The 25,515-nt window shown below is 39.5% G+C and overlaps 2 long non-coding RNA genes across 2 annotated transcripts; both read left to right on the top strand.

Annotated features, from left to right (window-relative positions):
• Nucleotides 1-577: 577 nt before the first annotated feature.
• LOC145790359 (uncharacterized) lies at nucleotides 578-2,603 on the top strand. The gene is made up of 4 exons (XR_014329040.1): nucleotides 578-1,028; nucleotides 1,182-1,881; nucleotides 2,356-2,436; nucleotides 2,523-2,603. It is a non-coding gene; the product is annotated as an uncharacterized LOC145790359 (long non-coding RNA).
• Nucleotides 2,604-4,117: 1,514 nt separating this feature from the next.
• LOC114290034 (uncharacterized) lies at nucleotides 4,118-6,084 on the top strand. The gene is made up of 2 exons (XR_014329039.1): nucleotides 4,118-4,478; nucleotides 5,699-6,084. It is a non-coding gene; the product is annotated as an uncharacterized LOC114290034 (long non-coding RNA).
• The last annotated feature ends 19,431 nt before the right edge of the window (nucleotides 6,085-25,515 follow it).

Genomic DNA, 25,515 nt, shown 5'->3' with positions numbered 1-25,515 from the left:
ATAACTTTTTAACTTTTTGAGTAACTTTTTGGCTTTTTAACTTTTTTTCAACTTGCCAAACTTGGCCTTAATATCTAATCAGTGTTTTAAGCTTTTGTCCTTTTAATATTATTTTGAACTCCCTTTCCTTCCACAATGTGAAATGCTACATATGAAAATTAAATCCATTTTTTAATTTCAGTTTTTGACTTCTCATTTATTCAAGTCTACTTTAACACTTAACAGCTATCCATCTTTGATTATTAAATTATTGTGCATATTTAATTAGTTAATGCTATTCATTTGTTGTTGTGTGTAAAGTTTTGATTTTAATAAAATCAAAAGCATCTATTCTTGTAAGTGTAGATTTACAAATTTGAACATACTAAATTCTAAATATAGAATTATTGTTTGACTACAATAATAGTGATTGCGTTGAAATTCAATTTTTGTTACCAAAAGAAAGAAAATATGCCTTCATCTTTACTGCTTCCACTCGGTAACACACTACAATAGTGATTACGTTGTTGCTTAGATGTTCTTCATCTTTAATTCTGCTGGATGCTGCTGCTGCAACGTTGCTGTGAGGCATGCATGCTGCCAATCTATCTGATGAAGAACTTGCTGAATCAGTACTTGTGATACGTGAAACTTCTGCAACATCCACTAAAGATGCTGACCAAGGTTTTTCTGATTGACTATGCTGCAGGAGAGGTAATCTAGCTTAACATGGATACTAGTTACCAAAGCCACCTGCTGATTATAATCTATTTATGGAATTGATATGAATTTATTTGTTAATGACCTATATATATATGCTTGAAAAAGTATGAGTATCTAAAAGCTCCTGATAGTGTATCATGAGCAGAGCTTCAAGGCGTCCACAATGTTACTCTCTACACATACAGGAGTTTGGTTCGGTTCCTCTGTAACTCCCCACCCCATTATTGTCACATCTCTTAAATTTCAAACTAAACCCAAATCTTTAAGGCTTCATGCCTCCTCCTCACTCTTCAATTTCCCTATTGCAAGCAGGATCATGGTTAAAAGTATGTTTTCATCTTCCTTTTCTGCTTTATATATGTAATTTATGTTGATATATATCTATAACATATATAAAAAGTGTGTAAGAGTGGTATACCGATGCTGCCTCCAGTGATATAACGCTCCTATTTGCTTGGTTTCTAACTCTTTGCTTGCAGATTTTGGGCACGTGGGCTTCAAATCATCCACATACATAATAGAAGAAGACAAATTTCATCACTTTTCCTAGAAATTTCCAAGACCGACCGGTGCTCCTGTTACTTGCCTATTTTCCAGAGCTTATCTATTACAACTCACCCATGCTAATCCTTTATTACAACTCATGAAGAGGTCTCTCATATTGAGAGCTTGGACTATGAGTAAAAACATCTTACTCTATTCTTGCATTCTAATGTTCCTTTTTCTTGATTGGATATAAACTCCATGCTAGAGCTCAACCAATCATGGCATGGAGACAAAAAAAATCTTCCATTTTCTTTATTAGTTAGTGGTAACTACTAACAAAATGATGTACAAAAGAGATCTCACATTATTGCACACCAATGAGTGAGTGAGTGGTTGTGTGTGAGTGTGAAAGAGATAATATAAAAAGAAAAAGAAAAAGAAAAATAGAGAACAATATATAAGTTCAAAGGTTATCTGTTACTCCCATTTTATGTGACATGGAGTTTTACTTGGGAATACTTTATTGTGCATTGGGAATTTCTTTTGATGGAGGAAATCTAACCTTTATAAATGTCCTTTGAACTCGCTCCAATGGCGTCTCAGAGTGTAATTGGGTTCGTTGGCTTGGACCAACTGAGCTTGCAATTGGCCTCCTCACTCCTTCGCTCTGGCTATGCCGTACAAGCCTTTGAGGTCTGTCTTCATTTCCCATCTCTCTGTTTGTTCATTGAATTTGTTCACGATTGAATTCAGGGCATTTCGCGATTGAATTTTTTATTCCAAAAGCAATGAATTTTGCTATGTGTTTGAATGACTTTGAATTTTTTATTCCAAAAGCAATGACTTTGACTTTGATTCCAAAAGCACTCTGATTGTAATTAATAAACTTTGATTGGTATGAAGGGAGATAAGGGGTTAAATGACTTTGATTGGTAAAAGGAATGTAAGGGTTCAAAATGACTTCGAATAGTATATTTAGCTACCTAAAGAAACACCTAAAAACTTAGAAGGCACCAAAAACTCAGTACATTTAGCTACCTAAAGAAACACCTAAAAACAATGATATATATATATATATACTTTTGGATCATAAATTGTGACCTTATTTTTTTGAAGAGCTAAAAATTGACTTTCTGATGCTTCCTTCTCTCATTTCTTTGCATGCAGATGTTGTAGCTTTGGTTGTATTGATATCTCATGCAGATCAAATAAATGACCTACTTTTTGGTCATGAGAGTGCTTTAAAAGGTTTTGTGGAGATCCTTAATGTTTTCTGAATTTATAATTAGTCTGCTTGGTTGATGTTCGGAATATACTATTTTCTGGTTTTGCAGGGTTACACAAAGATGCTGTCATCATTCTCCATTCAACCATACTACCTGCTCATATACAGAAGGTCGAGAAGCAACTCACAGGCAATTTATTTTCTCTAGATAAAAAAAATATTTGTATAGAATTTTCTTTTATACTCTTGGTTAACTTTTCTGTTCTATCTGGTTTGTTGGTGGATGTCGTCGTAGTTTTGTGCTATTTAGTTTTAGATTTATCGGCAGCTCAACAGTGTGTTATGATACTCTTTCTTTTCTTTTTTTTCTGTTTCATCATTTTTACTCAAGATTTATCATAGACGGCCATAGTTGTTCTTATCTTTATTTTTCCATTAATGAGATTATAGAGCTTTAGCAACTTTTTAACTCTGCCTAGTGGATCATGCCCTCCATTATTGATATGAAGGTTAATGAGGGCAGGGGAGGTGAGTTGAAATGAAAGGACAAGGGAGAAAGTTCATAGTTAAATCATTTTATTTTTTCTTTTTTTGTTTATCTTTTGGGGAAGGTTTAATGTCTATCTTTCTTTTTTTGTTTTGTTTTTTCTTCTTCTGTCTGCAAATCTCTAATGTACAGGGGTGATGATCCTTTGTGTTCTATGAATCTATACTTTATTTACTTATCAAAAAAAGCAAAAAAGAAAAAAAGAAAAGAAAAGAGAAGAGAGTAGAACATTCAATAATAATGTGTTCTTTAGTGTTATACCAAATTTATGCCTTAGAAGTCTACTGGTTACTGGTTACATCTAACTTAATGGAAAAGCAAAAGAAAGAATTTGGTGTTTGCTCAGCTTGTGCTAAAATTACATCTGCATTGAACATTTTGTAACTCCTCTAATCATTAATCTGTTTCTACTCTAGCAGAGGATTTGGAGAGAGTTTTTGTAGTTGATATATATGTCTCTAAGGGAATGTCAGAGGTTTTGAATGGCAAAATAATGGTAAGATTATATATCTCATATCCTATTTGTTCCTCACATAAGTAGAGGATCATTTTGCTTTTGTTTTGCTATTTTATAGCTGGCTGAAGCTGATATTTCTATAATACGCAGATTATTTCATCAGGACAGTAAATTTGTTTGTGCTAGGTGTTTAACCCAATTTAATAGGGATTGGCACAGGGGAATGGCCCTTCTTCTTTGTTTATTTATGTTAGGTGTTCTAATATCATATTAGATGATGTTATTGTTAATGTCTACTTTTCTTTTTTAAATTGCAGCAAAATTAAAATGGTAATAGAGCTGCTTGAGGGAATTCATTTTGTTTCTTTTGTGGAGGCCATTTCTCTTGGTGCCCAAGCTGGTATTCATCCATGGATAATTTATGACATTATTTCTAATGCTGCTGGAAATTCATGGTAAATTATTGTTCACAATTCTTTACTGAGGACTATGTTGTGTGTTTAAAATTTAAATATTTCTAGTCCTGAAGCATTCCTTATAAGCATTCTGATCTAAAATTGCCAATTCTAGATCAGGCACAACCTTGATAGATGAGACTGCTAATAATCTGATTTGCACCATGGGCACCAGTTGAGACCATGGCACTGATTGGCACGTTCTGTTTCTGACAATGAACTGATTTTGTAGAACCCATGCCTTTAAAGAAATTAGTTACAAAATTTATTGAACACTGAAAGCCCTTCTTGTTATGTGCTTACATGTATACACATACATGGGAACATCTGTTTACTTTCAAAGATCTGTGCATTTTTATACTAACTCAATAGGTATTCAAGGTTTTGGTGGTTGGTGTTGGTATATGTAAATACCGTTGTTAGTTTTTTTTTTTTTCATGACATTCCTGGAATTTGCTAGCGTTTTCTTAAGCAGATACTGTGTTACCTTGCTACTAGACATCCTTCCGTTGGATTCAATTTTACAGGGTTTTCAAGAATCATGTTCCCCAGTTGCTAAGGGATAATCAAACCAAACATCTCCTGAATACTTTTGTTCAAAATTTGGTAAGTCTTCTCATGTTGTAAATTTCTTAGTGTTGTTCAAGTGTATTATGAGTAATTTCTTTTCTTCTTGACTTTGAAGTTAAGTTCAATGGGGGTTTTGGGTGAATTAAATGCTAACTGCAGTTTTATAATTCCATTCAAATTATGCTTCCTTTCTTGTGGTGGATTTAGCATTTAGGACATTTACTTGAGGACCATCTGCTAAATGCATACTAAAATTTTAGACTTGAACACCACTCGGTAATCATTTCTTCATCAATGAATTTGGACACATTGAGACTTTCAATAATGATTTTTAAAAGCTCTACAACATAAGAAAACAGATTTAAGTTCTGAGGTCTAATTTTGTAGAAAAATCTTACGTAAATGTCTCAGGAGCTAAAACTGCCTTCCTATTATTTAACTCTCATGCCTCAAAACTGTTTCCAGTGTTGAGTTCGTCTTGCTTGACCACGTTGCTAGTAACAAATTTTTCCATCTTGTTCTCACAATTGATTTTCAGTGTAATATAGTTGAAATCTCAGTTCTTTCATTGAAAACATAAGCCCCAATTATTCACATGAATGTGTGACATTGTGATGCAGAAGCAGTAAGTAGAAGAGGACAAATCCCAAGCAAATAATGTCAAGTTTGTCTAGTTAGTATGAAGTTTGTTTATTTATGAGTCTTCATTTTATTCTTGATTAGAATTTGTTAGTCCCCTATTAGGAGCTTCAGAATGTTCTGGATGTATTTTATTTTTAGGGATTTCTTTGCTATAGTTTGTGTGTTGGTTAGTAGACTTCTCTTGGGCTATAATCCAGCCAATTACTTGTTTAGAATTACTTATTTTGGTAGATTTTGAATATTTTACAGTCTCTAAATGGGGTAATTTTTAGAAAGTTTATTTCTCATTATGGTTTACTAGTGTCCACATAAAGAGGCCCCTGCTTGATTATGAATTTAGAGTTGGAATTAAAGAGCCAGTGTGGAAATTCCCTGTTGGCTTGTGTGTGTATCTCAAGCCACCCTTGTGGAGTAGGCTACTCCTTTCATGCTTTTGTTTTCCTATTTGCTGAATTTATGTCTAATTCAAATCTGTCTAACAAGTAACCAGACCTTAATGCAAGAAGCACTAACACTTCTACTCATATGACACTTCTACTCATGTGACACTTTTACTCATTACACTGCCGAGTTGAAATGGTTTTCTGAACTGGTGATGATCTGTGTTGAATCAGTTTGCTGATCTGCTATTCTTCTGGTGCTGCTGTGATGTTGCTGCTGTTGCTGAGATGCTGTGGTGATGCTGCTGTGATGGTGTTTGTTACGATGAGGTGCTGCTATGTTGTTGTTGGATGTTTGCTGGTGTTGTTGATGTTTGAAAGGGTGCAGGACGTTTTGTCCAATCTGTAATAGATCAGGTTTTCATTAATGGGGGTTGTCATTAGGTGTAAGTTCGGGCAACTGCTGGTGTTTTGGCTGGAAGGGTATGGAGGGGGTATTTTGTGTGATTTCATATCCATGTTATTAGTTTGTTATAGTGGTGCCTGAGGGATGCCTCTTGTAAACCTGTAAATCTTTTAAAAAATTATAAATGAGTTTCAATTATTTTTCCCGTTGCAAATTTGTCGTTGTTAAAAAGTGAAGCTTTCTCGACAAATAACTTGTCGGTAAATGTGTAGCTAAAAGTTTATTTTTGCCTACTCATATTGTGTTGCTAAAAGTGTATTTTTTGCCAATGCCAATTTGTCGTTGCCAAAACTAAAGCTTTATCGACAACCAAATCGTTGGCAAATGGCAACATTTACTGACGTAAATGTGTCGCTAAAAGTTACTTTTCCCCACTCATATTGTGTTGGTAGAAGTGTATTTTTTGCCAATGCCAATTTGTCGTTGCCAAAAGTAAAGTTTTAGCGACAAACAAATCGTCGGCAAATGGCAACATTTACCGACGTAAATGTGTTGCCAAAAGTTTACTTTTGCCGACGCATATGTTGTTGCTAAAAGTATATTTTTTGCCCATGCAAATTTGTGTCGCGAAAAGTGCCACACAATCATCATATTTGAATGACTTTTACCAACGCAAGGTAAATTGCCGACGATGGATGGAGGCTTTTAGCGACGACTATGTTCGTCACTAAAGGCATTACTTTTACCAACGCAATCATAATTTCGTCGGCAATAACTTTTGCCAACTCACTTTTGCCTACGGGTTGCCAACGTAACTTTGTGTGTCGGCAAAACTCTTTGCCAACGAATTTTCCCTTTTAGCAACATATTTTGTTGCGTTGCGAAAAATGCAATTTCTTGTAGTGGAGGCACTGAAACAAACTGAAGCACCAGTGTCTGAATGGCGTGGTAAAAGGCAGGGTTTTAAGTTCAAGAAAGGCAAAAATAACCCATTGAACAAGAAACAGAATACGGGGTCAACAATTAGCCCCAGCCAGGGGAGTGGTTCCATACCACCCTATTTTGAGTGTGGCAAGAAGCACAAAGGGGTTTGTTACAAAATATCTGGAGCTTGTTACAGGTGTGGCAAGGTGAGCCACATGGTTAAAGACTGCCCCTCTGCTCCGCTGGCCAATAGTAAAGCTGCACCTAGCGCAGCAGCATCGACTGCTACACCAAAGCCTAACCCCAAAGCTACCGGGAAAGAGCCTATGAGGCAAGGCTGAGTGTTCGCACTAGTACCGGGAGATGTGCAGAATATCGAGACTGTTGTGTCAGGTATTCTCTCTATTTGTACTTAAAATGCAAATGTTCTGATTGATTCGGGGTCTACACACTCATATGTATCGCATGCTTTTTCGCGAAAATTGAGTAGACCATTAGAACCCATGAATTATCTGTTAGTTGTATCTTCACCTGTTGGGGGATCTGTAACTTGTGCTTATATGTACCCTGCATGTGAAATTATTGTTGGAGATATGCATCTGTATATTGACTTACTGCCTTTGAACATAGATCATTTTGATGTTATATTGGGGATGGACTGGTTAACGAAATATCATGCTACCATAGACTGTGTAACGAAACAAGTAGTTTTCCGTCCACCGGGTTTACCTGAATTTGTGTTTAATGGGGTTGGAGTAGTAACTCCTCCATATCTGATTTCCTCCATGAAAGCCTTTAAACTGATTAAGAAGCGGTGTAAGGGATATCTGTGTTTTGTATTGACTATATATACTGATGTTAAAACTGATATGAACTGTATTCCTATAGTCAGAGAATTTCCAGATGTTTTTCCAGATGATCTGCCAGGGGATTTGATTGACAGGGAGATTGAGTTCACCGTTGATGTGATTCCAGGTACACAGTAAGTATCTAAAGCTCCTTACAGAATGGCTCCAACTGAACTGAAAGAACTGAAAGTTCAACTGCAAGAACTGTTAGAAAAAAAGTTCATCAGGCCTAGTACTTCACCGTGGGGCGCACCTGTCTTGTTTGTGAAAAAGAAAGACGGCTCACTGAGGCTCTGTATCGACTACCGTGAATTGAACAAGGTAATTGTGAAAAATAAATATTGATTGCCGCGTATTGATGACTTATTTGATCAGTTACAAGGTGCTCAAGTGTTCTCTAAGATTGATCTCAGATCTGGTTATCATCAGCTCAAAGTTAAACCAGAAGACATTGACAAAACTGCCTTTCGAACGAGGTATGGACATTACGAATTTTTAGTTATGTCTTTTGGAGTTACCAATGCACCTGCTGCATTTATGGACCTCATGAACAGAATCTTTAAACCATTCCTCGATGACTTTATTGTTGTATTCATAGATGACATTTTGATTAATTCCAAGAGTATAGAAGAACATGAACATCATCTGAGACTTGCCCTACAGACCCTAAGAGAATAGAAACTTTTTGCTAAACTGTCTAAATGTGAATTTTGGTTTGATCATGTTATGTTTTTGGGACATGTTATTAGTAAGGATGAAATTTTAGTTGATCCATAGAAAGTTGAAGCAGTAGTAAACTGGCCTAGACCAACAAATGTGACAGAAGTCCGAAGGTTTTTGGGATTAGCCAGGTACTGCAGAAGATTTGTCAAAGATTTCTCCAAAATTGCCTTACCGTTGACTCAATTAACTCAGAAGGGGATATCATTTGACTGGACTGACCAAAGGGAATCAGCTTTCCAAGAGTTGAAAACTCGACTAGTGACTGCACCTGTTCTTACCCTACCTTCAGGTACGGATGGTTTTACCATTTTTAGTGATGCTTCTCATAAGGGTTTGGGGTGTGTTTTAATGCAGAATGGGAAAGTAATTGCCTATGCTTCCCGACAACTGAGACCGCACGAAAAAAACTACTCGACCCATGATCTAGAACTTGCTGCAGTAGTATTTGCACTGAAAATCTAGCGTCACTACCTTTATGGGGCTACATGTGATGTATATACCGACCACAAGAGTTTAAAGTATTTCTTTACACAGAAAGAACTGAACACGAGACAGCAGAGATGGCTAGAACTGATTAAAGATTATGACCTACAGATTCTGTACCATCCGGGGAAAGCCAACACCGTTGCCGATGCGTTGAGTCAGAAATCGATTGGGAACTTAGCCTGTTTACTCACCGGACAGAAGGAGTTGCTATGTGACCTTGAAAAGTCTGAAATTAAAATTGTTTTGCGAGAACAAGGTGGAACAATAGCTGTTATTTCTGCTCAACCGGCACTGATTGAAGAGATTAAAGAGAAACAGCAACAGGATAACTTCTTGAAGAAGATCATCGGAGAACAGGAATCTAAACCGAGATCGGGATTCAAATTTGAAAATAATGTACTGAAATTTCAGGGAAGACTGTGTGTACCGAATGATACTGAACTGAAAAGAAGAGTTCTGCAAGAGGGCCACAATTCGAAACTGTTTATCCATCCAGGGAATACAAAAATGTACCAAGATTTGAAATTAAATTTCTGGTGGCCGGGAATGAAGAAAGAAATTGCTGATTTTGTATCGAAATGTCTTCATTGCCAACAAGTCAAAGCGGAACATCAACGACCCGCAGGCTTACTGCAACCCTTACCCATACCGGAGTGGAAATGGAAACAAATTACCACGGATTTTACTGTGGGATTGCCTCGCTCCAGTAAAGGTATGGACTCAATTTGGGTTATAGTTGATAGCCTGACTAAATCTGCTCACTTCTTACCTGTCAAAACAATCTATAATGCGGACAAACTGACTATACTCTATATGGATGAGATTGTTAGATTGCATGGAGTGCCTGTGTCCATTGTTTCTGATAGGGACTCGAAGTTTACATCGAGATTCTGGTAAAGCTTACAGACCTCATTGGGTACTGAACTGAGACTGAGTAGTGCCTATCATCCTCAGACAGATGGCCAGTCAGAAAGAACCATCCAGACTCTGGAGGATTTACTGAGAATGTGTGTTCTTGATTTTCAGGGAAACTGGGAAAGCCATTTGCCATTGGCTGAATTCGCCTACAACAACAGCTTCCATTCAAGTATTGGTATGGCGCCTTTCGAGGCATTGTATGGCAGAAAATGTAGATATTCGATTTGCTGGGCAGAAGTTGGAGGTGGGCCTTTGCTTGGGCCTGAGATTATATACGAAACGACTGAGAAAGTAAAACTGATACAACAGAGACTGAAACTGCATAGAGCCGACAAAAAAGTTATGTAGATGTCCGAAGGTGAGACAGAGAATATGAAGTGGGTGATCACGTTTTTGTGAAAGTGACACCGATGAAAGGCCAGACTCGTTTTAGAGTTAAAGGCAAGCTGGCGCCGAGATACGTCGGACCGTATGAGATTATTGAGAAAATCAATCCGGTGGCGTATCAAGTTGCACTTCCTCCTGAAATGGAGCATATGCATAATGTGTTCCATGTTTCTATGTTGAGGGACTACCTCCGGGATCCTTTCCATGTGATAGAGCCTACTCGTGTAGTGCTGAGTGATGACTACACTTACGAGGAACGGCCTATTCAGATTGTAAACAGACGGATCAAGAAGTTGAGAAACAAAAAGATCCCGTTAGTGAAAGTTGACTGGCAAAACCATGGTGGCGTGTATGCCACCTGGGAAAGGGAAGATGACATGGCTAAAAGATATCGTGAACTGTTTCCACTGAATCCTATTTTCTTCCAGAACGAAGGTAATTCGAGTTTGGAGGAACAAACTCATTATAAGGAGGGGAGACTGTAATAACCCTCACCACTGTTTACTGATAAGCCATTGATTACTATTAAACTGAGGCTAACTATGTTAATTGACTGACTGACTGAAAATTGAAGCCGAATTGATTGAGTATATTAGTTAAATTGCAACTCTATTTGTTTTCCTGCCAAATTATCTATTCATGTCTTTGTGTTTAAACTGCTAATTGAAGGCCTTATTGGCTGTCGAATTTGAAATTGATTAGTGTTTTAAGATTAGTAGAATTAATGTGATTTTATGGTGTATTGAATTGAACATTGATTTGGTATGATTAAATTAGATTAAATTGTGTAATGTCATGAATTAGGCTAATTACCTTTTTGCCACCACTAGTGGGCCACTACCTAAGACTACACTTGAGCCTTTTTACCTTCAAACAAAACATTTCCTCAGCCAATTTCATTGTTGTTGCCGACTAGAGAGAGAGTATAGAGAGATAGCTTCATTTCATCTCAATTTGGCTTGAAGATTAAGGGAATTAAGGAGTGAATTACAAAATTAAGCTTCCTTGCCTATAATCCAAGACTTAAGGTAGAAATTCATCTTCTCATTCTTGTGTTTAAATTGATTCTTGCATGGTTTAGAGCAAAGTTGAAGACTAGAGCCAACTTATGGCTTAAATTGTTGGGTTGAAGCTTAATTGTTGCATGCATGTATATATATTGAAGTTATGAGGTTGTAGTTCATAATTCCTCACATGCATGTCCATGTTTTGAGAGTATACCATGATTTCATCTTGATTTTGTACAATTTGGCTCATTAGAGCAAGTGTTGGAAGCTTTGAATTGGTTAAATTCATGCATGTTTTCATGTTCTTCATATTCATGAAATTTAGTTTCAATTTGGGCTCAATTGATCTTCCTTTGGGGCTTTGATTTTACATTTGAGCTTTGAATCATGTTAAACTTTGAGTTTTGGAATCTTTTCTGGAAAATTGGCCCAAAAAGTATGGTTTCGATGCATCTAAGGTTGATTTGAGCTTGGAAGTTCAAATTTGGAAATTCCAGATTTTGATCACTCGCTCGAGCGGGAAAATTGGCGCTCGAGCGGGAAATTCGTGCTCCCAGTACTTTACACTGTTTTGATGTCCGCTCGAGCGGGACCTTGTGTCTTATGCTCGAACGGGTGTCGAGTGGCCAATCGATCGTGAATTTCACCTATCCAACACTTTTGACTGTTTTGTATAACACTCGAGCGGGTAATTATACGCTCGAGCGGAAACCTTTGTCTGCATGTCCGCTCGAGCGGAGTAATAGACGCTCGAGCGTGGCCCATGTTTTCTGAAAATGCTTTTAAAGTGCATCTTTACATCATCATTTCATCCTAGGCATCCTTAGGCCTAGTTTAAGGCATCTTAATGAGGATATAGATGTAGAACCACACCGAGTCTAAGTAGGGACTAAGTCTTTGTTTCCCAAATGTGAACTTAGTGTGTGTTCATCCTATAAACTGTGTAGGTTGGCATCTGAGGACGCGCTCTAGCTCAACTGTAGCCCAGAACTCTGTGAGTAATAACTGTGTAAAGATATGTTCAAATATGAATATCTTCTGAATGGTTAAACTGTACTGTTTTTGAATTGATACTGTTAACTGAATGAATGTATGTCCTCTATTCTGAACTGTATTGTGGCATCCTTAGCAACTACTGTTACTGTTACTGCTACTGTTACAGAAATCTCTGTCGGTTCCCATGTTGGAACCACTACTGTTTACTGATATGATGGCCATCATTGACTGCTCGGTCTTTTAAGACCTACTGTTTACTGTACTGCTATGCTAATAGATGTACCACATATGATTGAATGTCTAAAATACTGATTTAATGAACTGTTTTTATTACTGTAAGGACATTCATTCTTAACCTCTTTACGCATTATGTTATTCACTGAGCTTTAGCTCACTGTTTATATATATATGTAGACGTACAGGCACCAGACCGGAGCTAGGAGCGTGGGTTAGACTCCCTTTTTGTCAAGCCAACCACTGTGCCTCACTACGAGGTTTCGAGCCTGTCAAGCTATGTCTTAGGGGTGTTTTAATTTCTCCCATCTGTCTCTGTATCTGTTTTGTAATAATTGTATAAGACTTGATTTGATGTCGTTGGCTGTACTTAAAATACTGTAATGTGTGTGGGTATAATGTATGGTTGACTATCGGTTATGTATATAAAGTTTTAAATATTCTGTTCATAAAAGTCAACACAGCTCATTGGACAACTATATTTATGTATTTGCTTCCGCTAGCCCCTTAATTTTGTTAATCTATTCAGAGGCCTTCGGTAATCCAAGGATTACTGGCCGGTTACGATGCTAAACCTATAGGGGCGGGTTTGGGTCGTGACAAAAACCTATCACTCAAAAAGGTCCTCAACCAGGCTAGGCCAATATTGGTAGCTTTGAAGGAGCAGAAGGTGTGAGAAGAAGGAGAAGTTGGGAGTTGGTGAAAGAAAGAAAAGTAGAAGGCGGAGTTGGAAGGATAAAGTGAAACATTGGCTAAATTCATGCCATGAGTGGTAGGGTTTGGCTCCCAAAACTTTAAGCATTTAGACTGCAAATCAGTGAAGTATGCAAAATGCCAAAGTTGGAGTCTCCAAAATGGGACTCCTTGATTGGCATCCATGGGTTTTACACAAAAAATGGAACATGCTCTATAAACATGACCCAAAACGTATGGAGCTAAGGCTACTTTTCTTTGTAAAACAAGGGCTTTGGCAAGAGGGGCAAAGTTAGGCATGATCCTCTGAGAAGAAGTACAGAAGAGGAATTTGCAAAGCCAATACAATAAAAACGAGAAAAACTCCCTATCAGTCATAGGGCCTTCTCTTTTGTTCTCAACCTTGACAAAAACACTATAGGATGAGTTCAGAGGAGGGAGAGAAAAAAAGGTTTTGAGGTCAGAATAGTCTGGATCAATGGAGATACCTGTAGACGCGCCCTTGGGCCTCATGCTACAGTTCGGACTCAAATAGTCACGGTTCTTAATCTGATCTCGAAAAGTGCAATGCAAGATTGATAAATCACCAAAGAGTCCAAATCTGGCAAATCGTTTTGGAAAACTGATTTTTAGAAAGAAGTACCAAACATTGACTGCTTTGCCAGATACAGAGTCACTACCTAAATATTTTTCATAGGGGAATTTAGGAAACCCTGACTCGTTTGCCTAAGGCCACGTATCCGTCATCACCAAAGTTGCCTCAGCTCGGGAACTTGGGTACGATTGGAGAAGGTCAGCTATGAGCACCCCCACTCGCCTGATAAAAGATCGGCCTCTACTAACCATGATATCAAGTTTTGAAAACATTATGTGTTCTTATTCCGGTTATTAGTCTAAAATTACTATGTGACGCGCACAACACAAAAGTATAGACTAGATTGCCTAATTTGGAACAAAGCATCGCATATCCATTGTTTGGAAATGATTTGAGGTTTGCTACTCGCAAGTAGGCTAAAATACGGATTTCGATGAATTATTCCAATTCAAACAATCCAACTTTCACCCACAGGCATTCAGGTAGTTATATCGTATAAGCACATAATAGCCTCATGGTAAGCATGCTGTCATGGCAACACTCACACGCATGCAAGGATTCTAAAGCATAAACACTTACCGAGTACTCCGAGCCAAAATAAAAACAAGTTAGTAATCAATGCATGATCCTAGTTCATGTTAAGATGGCTAATGCAACACATGTAAAATGCAACTACAATAGGCTCGGCTATTCTAAACATGGCATATGGAATACAACAAATAGCATGTATTCAACTCGGATTTGAAATACTATGCAGTTAGCATGATGTGCCGAGCCCGGTGCATGTAACATTGATGAATGAATGCACACATGCATGGCATAAGGATGCTAATTAAAATATGCCGTAATACTAACCATCAAAGCCGGTAAGTAAAAGGGAGAAAAAAGTGGGGGTTGGAAAACATGCATCACACACACGCACGTTTATTATACAATTTGCCCTCTCTCGGAGGGACCAAAAGAATAATACAAATTTAACTAACTAACAAGCTAATTAAATAGTTACAGACCACTTAACTAGTTAAGCAAATTAACTAAGCTAATAAAGCGGTAAAACAGCCTCGGGAAGAGGGTCCAATGCATGCGTGCTCGTCTTCGCTCGGAAATCCACCACCATGCACAAGTTGCCTGTGTTTACCCTGCTCTGCTCCTCTGAAAATTGTGCAAGTTTCAATGATGCTCCAGAATCACTTCCTGATCACTGTGGAAGGTCACCGACCAAGAGAAAACACCACCGGCCAGGGAAAACTGGTCATCGACCATTGATATGGCTCTCGGCCAAAGATATTTAGTCGGCCGGCACTCAATGTGGTCGATCGACCATATCTTCCTGTAGAATCCTGTTTTGACAGCAGCAGAGGGCAAACTAGGCATGGCAATGCATTTTAAAGCAAATGTTTGCAACACCACCCTCCCTATCATGTTTAAGACTCAAGGGAGTATGGTACTTGACTCTCGGGCCACTAATCACGCATTTCCATGCATGATGGCCAAAGAGTCAAGTGTGCAATTCAATATGGAATAAAATGCACAAAACACATAAAGGGCCCCAACCTCTATCATGATTGATCAAGAGGTAAAGGATGCATGCTCAATGCTATGCAACCTAAGCATGCAAACAAACTAATGCAAAATGAGTATGCCAGCAAGCAATATGCAATAGGCATACAACCTAAATATGCAAACATGCAACTTAGCATACACAATACTATGGACTATATGACACACACAATGCTATATGAACTATGGCATGCTCAATGCAACTAACCACCTAGCATACACAATGCAAGGAGTGACATGGCATACATAATGCTAACAACATAACATGCACAACACATTGTAATATGGCATACAAGCACAACTCTCAATAGCACTTAAAGTATGGAAAACATGGGAGTATGGCACAAGTATAAGCTCTGAAATATCATACCCAATGATGCCAAAACATTCAAACACCTCAATATAAGCATGCAATAGGCTTCAAAACTCAAGACTAGGCATGACTATTACACTACAAGCATACATGGCAAGTACCATTCGACCATGGGACATAAAAAAAGAGCTAAGGCAGTCCAAAACATGCACAAAATTGGTTTAGGCATGGCCAAAATATGCTAGAATGGAGGGCCAAAATAACATGCAATGTAAGCTAGTAAGCATGGTTTACACTACAAGCATATGGAGCATATGAGGGACCACCAAACCAGCTAAAAACAGATTCATGGCATGCCAAAATATGACCAAATACCCACTGAAATGTGTCTAATACATGCAAGAATGAGGTGCTCCTTTGAAAGGCCATGAAAGGCGTTGTTCTACACATGCAAGAAGGACATCTAATATGGCAAAACCAACTATGGAAAGGGGTTATGCAGGCCCTAAAACTCACTGAAAAAGGCCTGAACTGAGCTCAAGAAGTGTGTAAATAAGGGCTCCTTTGTAAGGCCAAAAATGCCAACAAACAAGACAACAAGGAGAGGGGATGGCCCTCTCCTTTTTAGGATCTCAAAACACCATCCCCACCACTGAAATCCCTTTGGATTTCATTGGTGAGTAGGCCAATACAAGGTGGTCCCGAAGCTCACAAAAAAGGCACAAAAATGAGGCCAAACAAGGCCTAAGATGGGGTAAACAATCCCAAGTGATCTTAAACAAACTTCAAAAGCATGCAAATACAAATTTTTTTTTAGTTTACAGCTAAGCTTAAATCAGCATGCATGATAGGCTAAAAGTGTGTACAAAAACGGGGAATAAAAAAGGGAAAATGAGTTACCCTTGAAGACCACTTCCAAGAACACCAAACCAGCAGCCTCTTTGGATCAAAACCAGCTCAAAAACCCCTCAAACAACTCCTTAGCACCTTAGTAACCAAAGAGTAGTGTACTCCTAGGTGTTCTAGTGCAAGAACAAGAACAAAAACTCACTTTGGAACACTCTAACCCACACAAATGTAGAGAGAGAGAGGGAGATATAGAGAGAGAGTGATATATATATTTTATATATCAGATTTTTCAACCCTTGAACTGGAAGGAGAGGCCCTCTTTTATAGAGGAACAAAGGTCCAAGCTTCTCTTAGAAGCTTGGAGCAAAGGGGCCAAGCTTCTTAAGGAAGCTAAAGCAAAAAGGGTCAACCTTCTTGAGGAAGCTAAAGCAAAGGGGTCAAGCTTCCTCAAGAAGCTAGGAAAGGTTCAAGCTTCTCTTGGAAGCTTGGAGCAAAATGGTCAAGCTTCTCGGAGAAGCTAAAAAAGGTTCAAGCTTCCTCAAGAAGCTAAAACAAGGGTTCAAAAGGGTCAAGCTTCCTTAAGAAAAGGTCTCGGCCAGGAAAAGTGGCTGATTGATCAAAACAATGGCCGGCCGACCAAAAACATTGTCGACCGGCCAATATTTTTGGCCGGTAGCAAGAAAACAGGGCCGGTGGCCTCAGGCCATGGCCGATGAGGTGTGGGGATGGCCAACAAGCTATTTCCCACCCTCAGAAGCAAAACAACAAGTGTTTGGTGCAAAACCAAACACAAAACAAACGAGTCGAGAGGTCTTGAGGCAAGGCGCGTAGTCGAAACCTCTGAGAACACAAACATGGGTGATCATCGAGTGTTCAAACGATGACGTCCAAGTCTTGAGGACGGTCAAAAATGGTGTGTCTGTAATACCAATAGGGGATAATCCTAACAGCTGACAGGTGTCAAGAACAGTAAGAGTCGTCATCTTACATCTAAATTGGAAGAAATTAAAAGCAGAATTTCAAAAACAAAGACCAGCAAGTATTAAAAATGGGTCCTCTAAAATGGTGAACCTGGATAATTGAAGGGCGTTGAAGAGGCAAAGCTCCTGAAGATCCAATGTCCTCGCAGGGACGACCCGATCATACCATTCCTCCCACTCTGGTCTTACTGCGGGCCAGTAGCAATGGGGTCGGTTCATCCTCCAACTTCCCCAATCAAGATCGCCTTCATAAATGAGGCAATGATCTTCCAGACACGGATACATAGCTGGAAGCTGAGTGGGAATCTCCTTAAAAATGGGCTTAAGCACGTATTCTTGTTGTTCATGGCGACGGGGAATGAAGATGCTTCTCACACTCTTCATCAATGATCTTTTTTAAGGCTACGGACGGACTCACACGTTTCACAATCGGTACTTTCAAGGAGGAAGAAGCCATTAACAGGAGTTTTTTTTTTCAGAAGACGAAGTTAAGAAAGAGGGTAAGGGAAAGGAGGAGTCAATAGAGATGAAGGGTTTGTGTGTTAGGCGAACAAGTGAATTGGAAGCACGAAATAAAAAGGATTTTTAAACATTTCTGTCTAAAAAATACCCAATCGTTTTAAGTGGGTAGAATTCATAAGAAAGTACTAAAGGTACGGATACAAAAAGTTTCTCTCAATGTTGATAATTTAGGAGGGAAATGTATCTCAAATACTAATATTGGCTTCGAAATCAAATGTTTGGCTTCGAAACCAAGCTTTAGCGCCAAAATCAGGTGACAAACATTCAGCTAGAGCTTCGAAAGCAAGAAGTTGACCTCAGAGCAGGTTTCACACCTAAGAGTACAAGAGTGCCCAGGTATTTGTTTATTTCAAGAGGATTAAAGACCTGCTTTTAGGTTTCTTGTTGAAAGAAAAATCCTTCAAAGCAAAGTTTGAAATACTCTGCGGTTAGAATTTGTTTGTTCTAGGCTTCGAAGTGACGTAAAACCAATATTTGGTGAAGTAGTATACAAAGGGAATCACTCTTTTAGAATAAAACAGTGCAACCCTTAAAAAGAAGTTTCCATACTTCGGAAACTATACTGTTTGTTCGAAGCAAAAATAGTTGATTCGAAACTGTTGATTATGTTAACCATATGATTGGGAAAAAAAGACCTATGATAGAAGTTGTCAATTACACTCCATATGTTGGTAAAGTTCAAATTAGGTCTCCAGTATTCCATTGGATATGTTTAAATCAGGTTTCAATAGACAAAATTGGTGAATTCGAAGCTCTGATTTTCTTCATTTTGGATAAATGGAATGAAATCAGACCATGACGAATAAAGGAATGAAAGCCTAACTTTATTAAGGTAAAAGTGATTACATCAGAAAGCCTTTTTTGTTACATATTCAATTTCATAAAAATAAGGAATAGAGAAAATGACAAGGTCATGGAACTTGTTCCAACAGTGGTCAATGAATTTTTGTTCATTTTTTATTTTGTCTTCTATCGTCTCCAAACTAGGTTGCTGAAGCTGATATGCTCTTTGATGAAAAAGTTGTTCGGCTTTTATTTCGAACTCTGTTTCCTTCAATCTTTGTTCTATCTCATCCATATCCAAGTCATCCCAGTTTGCAAAGTCTTTATTCTTGAAGTCATTATATTCATCGATAAGGTTCTCTACTTCATACTGGGTGTGAATTTGATGGGCTGAGATGTTGTCCAAAGATTAAGTGGTAGCCACAGAAGTTTGGTGCCAATAAAGAAGTAGTGGGAGTTGATCCAAAAACATCTGAAGCTCTGCTTGGGTAATTGTAGACACCCCATTTTTGACCAACCTTAAGACTCAGACGTCACCAATTGGCCGCTTGGTGATGTTGCATAATGTGCTCGTTCAGAAGTTTCAGAGTCTTGGCTGCGAGCCCTGCCTCCGGACTTCCGAACCCTCTTCTGTGCCTTGCCTCGGTTTGCGAACCAGACTCGGTTTTCTCTGTTTCTTTTCCCGAGGGGAGGGAGAGGTCCCGTAGACCATCTCTCAGTGGCCGTGCGCTACATTTTGTGGCTACAGGCCATTTTGCCCATTTCGGAGTCCAGTTTCTGATTTTTCGGGGCCGTTGGCCGTGTGTCTCGGTTCGGGACCACCTAACCATCTCCGTTTGTTCTGATTTTTGGCATACTTCCTTTCTACTCCCTTTTGAGGGACACTGGGGTCTGAGAAACCCACTTCATGCCCGAATACCACTTTCGGTGCTTAATAGGCAGTTTTCGGGGCCTCGAACTGCACGTTTTGGCCCCCGAGCATTCGTTTTGCATCGGTTTTTGTTCATTTTTGGAAGGTACCTCTGTTTTATCACCGGGAAGGCCGTAGAAGGGTGGGAGGCCAGCAATTGTTTCAACAACCAGTTTTTGCTCCTCCGGCGCCCTCCAACGCCCGTTTTTCTCACTTCCGAGCTAATGTTAAACAACCTGGGCCCTCTTTCTTGAACTTTGAACCACATATTTGTGATGTACACACATGGGAGGACCCTAAAAGTTGGTGGCCGGCCACTAATTCTATTTGACCCTTTTGAACCCCTCCTTCCGAGCCAATGTTGAACACCCTTGGGCCACTTTCTTGAACTTTGAATCACATATTTGTGATGTACACACTTGGGAGGACCCTAAAAGTTGGTGGCCGGCCACTAATGTCACCTGACCCTTTTGACCCCCCCTAGAAGTGGCTTGTTCTCTCTCCTATTTTAGAGTTTCCAAATTCGAACCATAGGGTTGTGAAGAGGAGACCTAGGAGGCCACCTTTTTGTGGTGGCCGGCCACTAAAGCAATTTGACCTTTTTGACCCCTAGCCGGCCGGCTAGGGGGAGTGGCCGGCCGGCCACATGAAGCTCCAAAAAGTGGCCGGCCATGTTCCTTGCAACACACACTTTACAGCTGTATAGCTATATCCCCCAGAAAATATCTCAATCCGGGGGATATTTTTTGGGGAAAAACTTGCCTCATTTTCCCCCACCTTTTCCCCACCTTTACACCCTCTTTTTGTTCCTTATAACCAGCTGCCAAGCCTTTGCATAAGGGGTTAGAAAAATTGTCTTCAAGTCTTGCATCCAAATCTCCCTCTATCTCTCTCATTTTCTCAAAAAAACATCCTAGTTCTACACCTCATTTCTTCATCAACACCAAGCACCACCACCACCACTCCATTTCCAGCATCAAGGAGGGTTTCTCAGAGGCAAAAAGTGCTGCAACTTGGTCCAAGAAGCAACCAAAGAGTGGTCTACAAGGGTGAGTTGCCATTTCCCCTTTTTGAGCTTATTTTTGGTATCATTTCTTAGCCATATATGCTTTTTTCTTTGAGCTCCGTCCATAACTGAAAGTGGCCTTATTTTGAGCTCTTTTTCACTTTTTCTTAAGGGCTCAACCCTGTTTGAGCCCCCCATCTTGCACTTGCTTCAATGTCTTCCTTAAATGCTATTTTCTTGCATGCTTTGGCAGCCTATTGTGCTTCGGTTTTTAGTCTTTTTACAGTACTAAAAATAGTCTTATTTTGGTCCATTATTCATGTTTTATTAAGGGCCTTTCATGGTTTGGGACCTCCATATGCTACTTCATGTTATATCCCTCCTTGGTCCCCTTTTCTTGCATGCTTTGGCAGCCCATTATGCTTTCATTTTTGGGCATTTTACAGAAATAAAAACAGGCTTATTTTGAGCCCCTCTTCAACATTGAAGAAGGGCTCAATACTGTTTGGGACCTCCATGCTACACTTGCCTTTATATTCCCTCTTTGGTCCCCATTTTTGCATGTTTTGGCAGCCTATCATGCTTCGGTTTTTGGCCTTTTTACAGTACTAAAAATAGTCTTATTTTGGCCAATTCTTCATATTTCATTAGGGGTCTTTGGCTGTTTGATGAATATTTTGTATACTTTGTGTTATAGCCACTTTTGAGCCTCATTTTGCATTGCATTTATAGCATGTTTGTATACTGTTTTGGGGTTTTTACAGTTCTGTAAATATGCATATTTTTGGTCCCTCTTCAATGTTGTAGAAGGGAATTTTTCAGTTTGGGCTTTGCATATACCACTTGCCTCTTTGGCCACCTTTTGGCCCTTTTTCTTGCACAAAAGCTTAGCCATATCTATGTTTGTTTTTAGGGTTTTTACAATTCTATAAAGTGGCTTATTTTTTGCCCCTCTTCAATGTTGTTGAAGGGCCCTAACCTATTTGGAATTAGCAGCTATGAGTTGCTTCATAATCTCATGTTTAGGGCCATTTTTGCATGCCATTGTTGCCCTATCCTTGCTTGCTGTTTGGCCATGATTTGTACTGGTAAAATGCTTAGTTTGAGGCTACCTTGCTTCTGTCTTTTCATCTCATGTACCAATTATGCATGCTTTGTATAGCTGTAGTTCATTCTATGTGCCTAATTTTGCATTTCGGGAGAGATTCCATGCATCGGGTGTACTTTCGCCTCATTTCGGGGCTGTTTTCCCCACATTTCATTGCTGAAAATCCATTAGCATGTTTCTATATGCCATTTCCATGCCATTGCATTGCATATACCATTGCCTCGGTTTGCGTGCCCGTGTGCACGCATTTCGAGGCACTTCATTTTCATCCACCGGCCTCTTATGTGAGTGCGGCTGAGGCTCTCTCATGTTAGTATAAGTCCATGTTGCATTCTATATGCCATTTCCATGCCATTGCATTGCATATACCATTGCCTCGGTTTGCGTGCCCGTGTGCACGCATTTCGAGGCACTTCATTTTCATCCACCGGCCTCTTATGTGAGTGTAGCTGAGGCTCTCTCATGTTAGTGTAAGCCCATATCATATTTCCATGTCATTTACATTGCGTCTGTCATTTTCTCGGTTTGCGTGCCTATGTGCACGCATTTCGAGACATCTCATTTTTTACAGCATAGTGCATACTAGGTTATATCTTAGATCGCATTCTGTTATTTTCTCAGTTTGCGTGTCCGTGTGCACGCATTTTGAGGCATCTCATTTTTACAGCATAGTACATACTAGGTTGTATCTTAGATCGCATTCTGTCATTTTCTCGGTTTGCGTGCCCATGTGCACGCATTTCGAGGCATCTCATTTTCATAGCATTGTGTATGTTAGGATTGTATCTTAGTCGCATTTCATGCATGTCATGCATATTGCATCGTGTTCGGGATAGGAATTAGCCCGGACACGGGAAACGAGGTGCATATCGTACTCCGAGTGACGAAATGTGTCTCAAATCCCCAGTCACCGACACTCCGGATCATCCATGATGGAGTTAGGCCTTGTTGTGTTTTCATGTGCATTCATTCTATATTGAGTTGTGCATTTCGACTCCTCGACCATCATGCCTCGGTATGCATGATTGGTGGCACGAGGATCGAGGCATACATATATCTGTGAAAATATATTGCTATGCCCCTTTCCTGCTCTCTGTTGCAGCAAAATGAAGAATCAACAACTTTTCGGAGTTCGGCACGCTTTCCAAGAACAACTGCTAAACAGAGGCTAATTGGGGCATCCCGGTAGATTTCCGCGCAAGACAACCCGGACATGCATCATCCATCAGAAGCAAGGCAGTCCCTGGCTTGCATGCCAGTTTTATTTATTTTCTTAGTTAATTTGTTAATTAATTAGGAATTTGTACATTATTTGGACTGTATTATTTGGACTGTAATATTCTTTTATTCGGGACTGTATTATTTATTCGGACCCTCTGCACGAGGGCACAACTGTAATAAGTGTGCGTGAGTGTGATGTATGTCTTCCAACCCCACGTCTTTTTTTTCCCTTTTATTTACCCGCTTATGATGGTTAGATTAGGGCATATTTTAATTAGCATACAGTATGACAGCATGTTTGCATCATTCATCTGTTTTGCATGCACCGGGCTCGGCGCATCATACTAACTGCATTGTATTTCAATTTCAAAGTTGAATACGTGTTAGCTGTAGCATTCCATATGCCATGTTTAGAGTAGCCGAGCCTGCTATAGTTGCATTTTTGCATGTGTTGCATTAGGCATTTCTGTATACTTAGGATTCATGAATGATTTCTAATGAGTTTCTGTTTTGGCTTAGAGTACTCGGTGAGTTTTATGCTTTAGCATCCTTGCATGCGTGTGAGTGACTGCCATGAATAGCATGCTTACCATGAGGCTAATTGCTTATATGATATAACTGCCTGAATGCCTGTGGGTGAAGGTTGGGTTGTTTGGATTGGGACAATTCATCAAATATTTGTTTTAAGCCCACTAGATAGTGGCAAAACCATCTTTTCTAAGCTCACCCGAGGGTGGCAAAATCTGCATTTTAAGCCTACTTGCGAGTAGCAAACCATCTTTCAAAAACAAACATGAAATGTTTTGTTCCAATTCAGGCGACCCAGTCTATACTTGTATGCTGTGCGCATCACATAGTAACCTGGGCTAATAACCGGAATAAGAACACACAATGTTTTCAAAAATAGATATCATGGTTAGTAGAGGCCGATCTTTGATCGGGCGAGCGGGGGTGCTCACGAAGTGACCTTCCCCAATCGTACCCAAGTTCCCGAGCCGAGGCAACTTTGGTGATGACGGACACGTGGCCTTTGGCACCGAGTCAGGGTTTCCTAAATTTCCCATTAAAAAAACATTTAGGTGGCAACTCTGTATCTGGCAAAGTAGTCCATGTTTGGCACTTCTTTCAAAAAAATTTGTTTTTCTCAAAACGATTTGTCGGATTTGGACTCTTTGGTTCAGACTTAGAACCGTGACACATATCGAGTCCGAGCTATAGCGAGGTCCCCCGCGGGCTTGTTACTGTAATAGGATTGAGAACATGGCTTTGAGTCATAACGTCACAAGCCCATCGAAGGTTCTAAAGAGGAACATCACCCTCAAGAACATCGAAGGGCAAGTGAGAAAAGGTCGCAAGTAGAAGCTGAGCTTGATATTGCTCAAATATAGTGGGGAAAGTTAGAGGTTCATAGGAAGGAAGAAATTGATTCTCAAAGAGAGTAAGTCTCAGTTCTTCCATCCAATGAGGGTTTTGCAGAAGAGAAGGTGCAGGAGGATCCATCTCAAAAGAAAGAGGGAACTGCGGGTTGTTTATGCATTCAAGCCAGTCAGAAGAGCAAAATTTTGCCTTCTGGGCTAAGAATGACGGGTTGTACCATTGTGCTTCCTTTGGACTACGAGTGCCTTGCACAATCTTCGTAGGCATGGAGGATGTGTACCATGCTATGAGTAAGTTGTCTTCCAAACTGCGTCGGCGATCGATGGATACATATGGGTAAACCACCGAGCTCCGAATGAAAGAAGGGAAAGATGAAAGATCAACGAATTCGACGAAGTGGTAATTAATATGCTCTCTTAGCTTGGATTCCGCAGGTTTCGACATGTCTCCCCAGCCAGAAGTCTTAGCATAAGAAGAAGAAGTTGCAGCCTCATCTCACATAGAAGGTTTTTGGTTAGAAGAAGAGCTTCCAATATCCATGTTTGTAAAGTTTTGGGCTAAAGAATTATGAACAATAGGTTCGTAGTCCAAAGGTCGATAGTTTGCAAAAGCTTCCATGACTTGAATATAGGGAGATTGGTAGGTATGGCTAATAAATGCATGAAAATTTTTTCGAGGGCGAACATCATTATCTAACAACTCCTCGTATGCTCGATCTATCTCAAAGAAAGTTTGCTTGGCCATGCGAGCTGTATCAGTCCTTTCTAATGATCAGATAGTGGGAAACTTCGAGGTATATAAAAGAATTTAATGCAGTTGGTTGCAGTTCTAAGAAGATGTGAAACCCATGTACGTCCTAGGACGTGGGTGAAGTGTTTTGAACCATTAATATCACCAAGTATTGGGTATATTAGTGCGGTGGGTAATGTTGGCTGTATAAATTATATAAGCCAATCACGATTCAACACGTGGCATGTGAAGGGCAATTTGGGAAGGTAATATAAATCGCCAACCATAATTAGACACGTGTCAATCCATACTGGTAATAATAATAATGGGTCTGTGTAGTACTGGAATGGTCAAAGGATATAAGGTAATGTGGCCTAACGGTTACTCACAAGGTTCAAATTCAAAATTAGGAGGGAAGCCTAACTGCAAACATGGCGTAGTGGAGTTAATTGTGAGAGAGCATGATCAGCGATCAT

Source organism: Camellia sinensis, chromosome 5, assembly GCF_055761805.1.
Source record: "Camellia sinensis isolate YWXY chromosome 5, ASM5576180v1, whole genome shotgun sequence".
Classification (NCBI taxonomy): domain Eukaryota; kingdom Viridiplantae; phylum Streptophyta; class Magnoliopsida; order Ericales; family Theaceae; genus Camellia; species Camellia sinensis.
This window is presented reverse-complemented; position numbering and strand designations above follow the sequence as displayed.